Here is a 7586-nt window from a genome sequence, read left to right as displayed (position 1 = left end):
AAAAAAAAAAAAAAAAAAAAAAAAAAAAAAAAATTGCACGCAGACTGGGTGCAGTGGCTCACACCTGTAATCCCAACACTCTGGGAGGCCAAGCTGGGTGGATCACCTGAGGTCAGGAGTTCGAGACCAGCCTGGCCAACATGGCGAAACCCTGTCTTTACTAAAATACAAAAAATTAGCCAGGCATGGCGGCACATGTCTTTAATCCCAGCTACCTGGGAGGCAGGAGAGTTGCTTGAACCTGGGAGGCGGATGTTGCAGTGAGCCGAGATTGCGCCACTGCACTCCAGCCTGGGCAACAGGAGCAAAACTTCGTCTCAAAATAAAATAAAATAAAATAAATAAAATTGCATGCAACAGCATGGTACTGACATAAGGACAAATATATAGACTAATGGGATAGAATTGCAAGTCCAGAAATAAATCCATGCATATATGGTCAAATGATTTTTGACAGGGGTGATAACTCCTACATTAATAGGGAAAGATAGTCTCTTCAGCAGGGCATGGAGGCTCACGTCTATAATCTCAGCACTTCGAGAGGCCGAAGTGGGAGGATCAGTTGAGCCCAGGAGTTCGAGACCAGCCTGGGCAACATAATGAGACTCTATCTTAAAAATAATAATAATAAAATAATTAAATAAAATGTTTAAAAAGAATAGTCTTTTCAACAAATGGCAGTGGAACAGCTGGATATTGACATGCAAAAGAATAAGGTTGAACTCCTATCCCACATTTTTTTTTTTTTTTTTGAGATGGAGTCTCACTCTGTCACCCAGGCTAGAGTGCAATGGTGCAATCTCGGCTCACTGCAACCTCCGCCTCCCAGGTTCAAGCAATTCTCCTGCCTCAGCCTCTCAAGTAGCTGGGGTTACAGGCACCCACCACGAAACCCAGCTAAGTTTTTTTTTTTTTTAGATGGAGTTTCGCCCTTGTCGCCCAGGCTGGAGTGCAATGGCACAATCTCGGTTCACTGCAACCTCTGCCTCCCAGGTTCAAGTGATTCTCCTGTCTTAGCCTCCCGAGTAGCTAGGATTACAGGTGCATGCCACCACACCCGGCTAATTTTTGTATTTTTAGTAGCAACAGGGTTTCATCATATTGGTCAGGTTGGTCTCAAACTCCTGACCTCAGGTGATCCACCTGCCTTGGCCTGTGAAAGTGCTGGGATTACAGGCATGAGCCACCATGCCTGGTCTTTTTTTTAAGTAGAGACGGGGTTTCACCATGTTGACCAAGCTGGTCTCAAACTCCTGAACTCAAGTGATCCTCCTGCCTCAGCATCCCCAAAGTGCTGGGATTACAGGCAAGAGCCACTGCACCCAGCATCCTATCTCACATGCTATACAAAAATTAACTCAAAATGCATTAAAGACCTATATGTAAGAGCTAAAACTATAAAACTCTTGGAAGAAAACATAGGAGTAAACCTTCACGATCTTGCATTTGGCAATGGTTTCTTAGACATGACACCAAAAGCATAAGCAACAACAAAAATATATAGATAAACTGGACATCAGCAATATTTAAAACTTTTTTGCTTCAAAAGACACTGTCAGCCAGGCGCTGGGGCTTATGAGAGCCAAAGGTGGCAACAACCCAAATAGCCACATACTGATGAATGGATAAACAATATATGGTATGCCCATACAGTGGATTATTCAGCCACTAAAAGGAATGAAGTACTCATGCATGCTAAACATGGATAAACTTTGAAAACATTATGCTAGGTGAAAGTAGCCGGTCACAAAAGACCACATATTATATGACTCCATTTATATAAAATATCCAGAATAGTCAAATCTACAGAGACAGTAGATTAAAGCAGGACAGAGAGAGGTTGCCAGGGGAAGGGGAAAGCAGGAATGGGAAGTGACTGCTTAATGGGTATAGGGTTTCCTTTTGGACCAGAAAAATATTCTGATAGTAATGATGGTTGCACAACCTTATGAACCACTAATTGTCACTAATGGTCAATTTTATGCTGGGTGCATTATACCGCAATTTTTTTTTTTTTTTTTTTGAGATAGAGTCTTGCTCTGTCGCCCAGGCTGAAGTGCAGTGGTGCTATCTTGGCTCACTGCAAGCTTCGCCTCCCGGGTTCACGCCATTCTCCTGCCTCAGCCTCCCGAGTAGCTGGGACTACAGGCACCCGCCACCATGCCCGGCTAATTTTTTGTATTTTTAGTAGAGACGGGGTTTCACCGTGTTAGCCAGGATGGTCTCGATCTCCTGACCTCGTGATCCGCCCGCCTCAGCCTCCCCAAGTGCTGGGATTACAGGCATGAGCCACTGCGCCCGGCCCACAATTTTTTTTAATGCATGTAATAGACAAGATTGTCAATTCACTTTTCTCTGTTCTTCGCTTCTAAAAATAGCTAAATATTCTGTAAATAGTTCAACAGACAACCATAAAAGGACTCTGACGGCTGGAAAGAAGGCAGTGACTGACTAGGCATCTCACAACTTGAAGGCTGACACTACAGTGAGTTCCCTGGAGTTGTCTTTTTGTCACTCACGTAACCCAAACTGGGCACCAAAGAAGCCTGCCACACAGATCTGCCGACAGCATAAACACACACTCAAAAGTAGAAGAAAAACCTGCTCTCTCCAGCCAAAAGACCAGGAAAGAGGAAGCCCAGCAGAGAGGGTCTCCCAGTAGGGAACCCCAATCCCTTCTCCATACCTGGAGCGGTGACAGACCAATCCAACCTGCAGTGGCAATGTCAGCAGAACCCTGGATCTCTGGGCCCTCCACCCAGCATCAGACATTTTACCAGACCCTACATCTTCTGGCTTCCCCCACCCACTCCAGTGATAACAAGTGGCCCAGGGAAGTGCCTTCTACCCCTGCAGGCAGCACCAGCAGGAATAAACAGGAGCCCCGGCGGTACCAGAAAAATGAAGCAAACGAGGAGTCACAAATATCACTGGAGACCGGGCCTGTACCAGGACTGTCAGAGTACAGAACAGTACCAAGAACTTCTCTACTTTAAAATAACTTTTGGCTGCATGCGGTGGCTCATGCCTGTATCCCAGCACTTTGGGAAGCGGAGGCGGGTGGATCATTTGAGCTCAGGAGTTCAAGACCAGCCTGGGCAACATAGCAAAACCCCATCTCTACAGAAAATACAAAAATTAGCCAAGTGCGGTGGTGTGCACCTGTAGCTTACTCGGAAGGCTGAGACAGGAGAATTGCTTGAGCCCGGGAGGCAAGGCTGCAGTGAGCCGAGATTTTGCTGTTGCACTCCAGCCTGAACAACAGAGAGAGAGCTTGTCTCAAAGAAAAAAAAAAAAGAAAAGAAAAAGAAAAGAAATATAATTGGAGCTACAGTCCACAAAAGTAGGCCAAAACCTACAAACTAAACCTTAACACGGTGGCTCACACCTGTAATCCCAGCACTTTGCGAAGCCAAGGCAGGCAGATCACTTGAGGTCAGAAGTTCAAGACCAGCCTGGCCAACATGGTGAAACCCTGTCTCTACTACAAATACAAAAAATTAGCTGGACATGGTGGTGCATACCTGTAATCCCAGCTACTCAGGAGGCTGAGGCAGGAGAATCCCTTGAACCTGGGAGATGGAGGTTGCAGTGAGCCAAGATTGCACCACTACCACTGCACTCCAGCTTGGGTGACAGAGCAAGACTGTCTCAGAAAAAAGAAAAAAAAATCTTCATGTAATACCTAAAATGTCAAAGATGCAGTAAAAATCACTCATCATACCAAAAACTAGGAAAATCTCATCTTAAGACAACCAACCAACATTAACACTGAGATGAATCAGATGTTGGAATTTTTGACAAGGATTTCAAAGCAGTCATCATAAAAATGCTTTGGCTGGGCACGGTGGCTCATGCATGTAATCTCAGCACTTTGGGAGGCTGAAGCAAGCAGATCTTTTGATGCCAGGAGTTCAAGACCAGCTTGGCCAACATGGTGAAACCCCGTCTCTACCAAAAATTCAAAAATTAGCCAGGTATGGTGACAGGTGCCTATAGTCCCACCTACTAGGGAAGCTGAGGCATGAGAATTACTTGAATCTGGGAGGCAAATGTTGCAGTGAGCTGAGATTGCACCACCATACTCCAGCCACCAGCCTGGGTGACAGAGTGTGACTCCATCTCAAAAAAAAAAAAAAAAAAAAAAAAAAAACTTATTTGGCTGGACATGGTGGCTGATGTCTATAAGCCCAGCACTTTGGGAGGCTGAGGATCACTTGAGCCCAGGAGTTCTAGACCAGCCTGGGCAACACAGTGGGACCGCATTTCTATTTTTTTTTTTTTTTACATTAAAACATAGAAGAAAGAAAAATAGGCCAGGCGAAGTGGCTCATGCATGTAATCCCAGCACTTTGGGAGGCTGAGTCAGGCAGATCACCTGAGGTTAGGAGCTTGAGATCAGCCTGGCCAACATGGTGAAACCCCATCTCTACTAAAAATACAAAAATTATCCAGGCATGGTGGTGGGCACCTGTAATCCCAGCTACTAAGGAGGCTGAAGCCAGAGAATTGCTTGAACCCAGGTTGTGGAGGTTGCAGTGAGCCAAAATTGTGCCACTACACTCCAGCCTTGGTGACAGAGCAAGACAGGAAAGAAAGAAAGAAAGAAAGAAAGAAGAAAGAAAGAAAGAAAAGTAAGAGAGAAAGAAAGAAAGAAAGAAAAGAGAAGAGAGAGAAAGGGAAGGAAAGGAAAGGAGAAGAGAGAGGAAGAGAGGGGGAGGGAGGGAGGGAGGGAAGGAAGGAAGGAAGGAAGGAAGGAAGGAAGGTCGGTCTAAACAACAAAGGGAAAATAGACCCCCCCCCAAAAAAAAAACCAGAACCTCAGGAATCTGTGGAACAATAACAAAATAATGTTTATATCATCAGAGTTCCAGAAGGAGAAAAGAAAGAGTGCTGAAAAAGCATTACAAGCAAGTCATGACTGAAAACTCCCCAAATTTAGTAAAAAACATAAATATACAGATCCAGAAAACTGCTGAAACTTCAAATGGGATAAATCTAAAGGAATCCATGCCAAAACATACCATGATTAAACTTCTGAAGAATAAAGACTTTAAAAAAAAAATCTTAAAAGCAACCGGAGAGCCTTACCTATAGGGGAACACCAATTTGAATAACAGCAGATTTCTCATCTGAAATTATGGAGGCCAAAAGGAAGTGGCACATATTTTTCAAGAGTTGAAAGAAAAGAATTCTCAATCACACATTCTATATTAGGCAAAATTATACTTGAGGAATGAAAGGGAAATAAAGACATTCTCAGATGAAATAAAAATGCATGCAAGTCTAACCATGACATTCCCCTCTTGTAACCCCTCTGTGACTTCTTGTAGGTTTTCAAATGGTGGGGTGTGGGTGTAGCTTATATTTTTAAAAAGATAGATTCCCAAGCCTCACTCTCAGAGACTCTGCTTTGCAGTTCTGAAGGGATCCAGGAATCACCTTTCATCAAGCTTTCCCCTACTTCCCCTCTCCTAAGCGACTTTTGCATGACCGGTGAACAGGCCAGGAGTGAAGACACCCTAATCTGTAGTCTGATATCTGTGTTTCTTCTGTCAGAGTCCTCAGCCCACAGGCCTAGCCCCTCCATCTCTCCAGCTACATTCGTTCCCTTCCCTGGCCTTGCACCACGTTTGAACCACTCTCAACTTCTCCCAGGATCCTTAATGTTTTTGGCCTCCCTCTTGCCTTGGGACCTTTGCAAATACTCTTTCCTCTTCCTATAAACTTCCCCAAGACTGCTCACCTAAACTTCAATTGCTCCCTCTGGCTAACATCTAGTCTAGTCACATTTCAGATACCAGCTTAGATTAGATGTCCCTTCCTCCAGGAAGTCTTCCTGGAATCCCCAAATGTGGGTGAGGCACCCTCCTCATGTGATCATTCTGTATCAGAGGATCAGTCTGTTTACTTATATGCATCTACTCTGAAAATGAGTTGGTGAGTGTCTGGCTATCTTGTTACCCCTACTTTCCCAGCACATAGTACACAGGGAAGGTTCAGAAAACATTCATGGAGTGAGGGAAGGATGAATGAATGAATGAATGACAACTCTTCAAGAAAGATATCATTATCTCATTCACTGGCATGTTAATTCATACTGTGCAGGGATCTAAAGTTATTTCTGGCCAGGCACAATGTCTCACGCCTGTAATCCCAGCATTTTGGGAGGCTGAGGCAAGAGGATTCCTTGAGCTCAGGAGTTCAAGGCCAGCCTGAACAAAGTGGCAAAACCCTGTCACTACAAAAAAGACAAAAATTAGCCAGGCATGATGTGTGCACCTGTAGTTCTAGCTACTTGGGAGGCTGAGGTGGGAGGGTCACTGGAGCCAGGGAGGTTGAGGCTGCAGTGAGCTGTGTTCATGTCACTGCACTACAGTCTGGGTGACAGAGAGAGACTCTGTCTCAAAAAATAAAATAAATTGATTTCCACTAAGTCCCAAGCAAGTGGTAGAGGCTGGATTCAAATCCAGGTTCCTTCAACCCACAGTTTTCCCTATAATACCATAGAGATTCCCAAGACATGAATCACTCAGTGGAACCATGTCTTCCTGTTTCTTTTCCCCATTCCCTCTGCCACTTTTAGGTCCCTATCCTAAAGGAAAAGTTCAGTGAAAACAAGGCAACTTTCCTGATACCCAGCTATAATGCCAAAATCCAAGGCTTTGGAGTCAGGCAGACCTGAATTCAAAACTTTCTCTCTCACCAGCTGTGTGAACCTGGACAGATGCCCTCACCACTCTAAGCCTCTATCATAATATTCCAGATGGGATAGCCCACATAAAGTGATGATCGCAGGGCCTGGCCAACAGCAAGCCCTCAATAAATGTTTATCCCCACCATCCTTTCCTCCCCCTGGGTGAGGGCAGGCTGGGGAGACTTGGAAAAAAGACAAAGTATGGTTTCCAGGCTCCAAGCCTCTTCTTTCCCCAGATTTATGGCATTCCCTCCCTGCATCTTTTCACTCCCTTCCCCTCACCTCCCCGCAACTCCCCACCACTACACTGTCAGGACCTGAGAGCCTAAACTTTCCATGAGCCTTGAGCTGCTCATGTAAAGTTCAATGTGTTACCTCCACCTGGAGCATCCACATGGTAACAGAAAATTCAGCTCTAAGCCAAAGGTATGAAGTTCTAACTGTGGAATACAGCCAGAGCGGGGGACTTTTACCCAGAGGTGGGGGAAGGTGGTAACTCCCTTGTGGAGACTATGGAGACAGCCCCCACCCCTAGGACTTTCCCAGAGCCACCCCTCAGCTTATGTAGGCTTCCCCAGCCCAGGCCAGTGTTATGGGCTTTATGAGGTCACCATGACCCAGAAGTCCCTGAGCCAATGAGACCCCTGCTCCCACCTATACAGTGGGGAGAAGGGATGGGGTCCTTTCAAAGAACAACCTGCCCTGAGACCCTCTTCAGCCTCCAGGAAAGGACTTCACTGCTAATAAACACTGAGTTTCTCATCCAGAATTCAAGTCTTCCCATAAAAGCCCCTCGCCATATGACCTTGGACCTCGGTTTATTTCAGGGTTACAAGGGCTTTGAAATCAGGTGGTCTGTGATGAGGCAACTGAGACCTATAGTGAGAAA

The 7586-nt window shown here is 45.3% G+C and overlaps 1 protein-coding gene across 5 annotated transcripts in view; it reads right to left on the bottom strand.

The window, feature by feature from the left end:
• Positions 1-7235, bottom strand: part of MROH7 (maestro heat like repeat family member 7) — a 71526-nt gene extending 64291 nt beyond the window's left edge. For all 5 annotated transcript variants that reach the window (XM_058430612.1, XM_058430614.1, XM_058430613.1 and 2 more), the window contains exon 1: positions 7073-7235. The gene's annotated coding sequence lies outside the window, so the exon portion shown is untranslated. The remainder of the gene's footprint in view (positions 1-7072) is intronic.
• Positions 7236-7586: the final 351 nt, after the last annotated feature.

This window comes from Hylobates moloch, unplaced genomic scaffold (genome assembly GCF_009828535.3).
Source record: "Hylobates moloch isolate HMO894 unplaced genomic scaffold, HMol_V3 SCAFFOLD_18, whole genome shotgun sequence".
NCBI lineage: Eukaryota > Metazoa > Chordata > Mammalia > Primates > Hylobatidae > Hylobates > Hylobates moloch.
The sequence above is the reverse complement of the archived record's forward strand: the minus strand, read 5'-3'. Positions and strand labels throughout refer to the sequence as shown.